This window comes from Malus sylvestris, chromosome 9 (genome assembly GCF_916048215.2).
Source record: "Malus sylvestris chromosome 9, drMalSylv7.2, whole genome shotgun sequence".
NCBI lineage: Eukaryota > Viridiplantae > Streptophyta > Magnoliopsida > Rosales > Rosaceae > Malus > Malus sylvestris.
In genome coordinates, this window is record NC_062268.1 from 11183740 (window position 1) to 11185520 (window position 1781).

Genomic DNA, 1781 nt, shown 5'->3' on the forward strand with positions numbered 1-1781 from the left:
TATTTCCATCGATATTTCCGTGTTTTCGGACTACCGATATTTCCGATATTACCGATATTTTCTTCCTTGGTTATAGGTACACCTCTGTCCCCTCAGTTGGCCTGGAACAACTTTCAGTGGATTCAAAATGAGAAAAATTTGAACGGTTCACTGAAATTCTCAAGTGGTTAGCTAAAGAATTGGGTACTTTTTCTGTAACATGTATTGATTTATGTAGATATTGGTGCAAGCTTGGGGGTATTACTTCTTCTTGCTGCTCTATGGTGGTTATACAAGGTAGTGAAGAAAATAAATAACATTAATTGCCGAGAGAAGTTCTTCAAACAAAACGGTGGCTTATTGCTCGAAGAACAATTGAGTTCCGGTGAAGTCAATGTTGAAAAAATAAAATTATTTGATGCAATGGAGCTAGAGAAGGCCACAGATCATTTTAATGTGAACAAAATACTTGGCCGGGGAGGCCAAGGTACCGTTTACAAAGGTGTTGACAGATGAAAAAATTATTGCAGTAAAAAAGTCCAAGGTGGTTGATGAAGGGAAACTTAGGCCTTTCATTAACGAGATTGTCATTCTTTCACAGCTTAACCACAGGAATGTGGATAAGTTATTCGGGTGTTGTTTGAGGACAAAGGTTCCTCTACTGGTGTATGAATTTGTTCCAATCTGTACCCGTTTCGAGTATATCCACAAAGATAATGAAGAGTTTCCGCTTACGTGGGATATTTTCTACCTGCATTCATCAGCTTCCATTCCCATTTATCATCGCTATACTAAGTCCACAAACATACTTTTAGACGACAAGTATAGAGCAAAAGTAGCTGATTTTGGAACTTCGAGATTTTTCCATTGATCAAACTCATGTGACCACACAAGTACAAGGCACTTTCGGATACTTGGATCCAGAGTACTTCCAATCAAGCCAGTTCACAGAAAAGTCCGATGTTTATAGCTTCGGAGTTGTCCTAGTTGAGCTCCTGACTAGTAAAAAGCCGATTTCATACAAGATCGGAAGAAGGGAGAAGTCTGGCCACATACTCCATTCTTAAAATTGAAGAAAACCGTCTGTTTGAGTTGATGTTCAAGTTACGAAGGAGGGAAATAAAGGACAGGTTGAGGCAATTGCTTGCCTTGCAAGAAGATGCTTGGACTTAAATGGAAAGAGACGCCCCACGATGAATGAAGTTGCAATGGAGCTGGCGGAGATTCAAAATCCAGTTGATCGTTCTAGTGTGCAGCAAAATTATGAAGAGGTTGAATATGTTATAAAGGAAGTGACTGGTCCTTGGGATGATGTTTCTGCATCAACAGGATCAGCTGTCGACAATATATAGTGCTGCTTCATCAACTGATGTGCTTCCACTATTATCGTCGAATAACGATGAACATGGGCAGCTTTTGAATTACGTCCAAAGTGTCTGTCGTTCAGAAGTGCTTGCTAAAAGTCCAGAACCTACTGGCCCAAAGCTAAAGGACCACCAATCTGTTTTGATTGAGAAACCTGGTCCACCCTAGCTTTTAGCATTTGTGGAAAGCGAGATGACTTTCACAAATCCTTTTTAGCCTCTTTCTTATATTTGTACGTTAATTCTGTTTGACTTGGTGAATTTGGTGGTCAGAATTAAGAGTAAATTGTAATAATATTTCATCAACTTTAATCAAATTAGAGCAATGGTCCCTCAACTAAAAATTCATTACCATTGGTCCCTCAACTTATCAAAATGTGTAGTTATAGTCATTTTCATCAATTTCGTTAAAATTTTGTCAAAATAAGTTATGTTGGA

At 38.6% G+C, this 1781-nt stretch overlaps 1 pseudogene; it reads left to right on the forward strand.

Annotated features, from left to right (window-relative positions):
• The first annotated feature begins 289 nt into the window (after window positions 1–289).
• Window positions 290–1454, forward strand: LOC126583772 (wall-associated receptor kinase-like 9; annotated as a pseudogene).
• The last annotated feature ends 327 nt before the right edge of the window (window positions 1455–1781 follow it).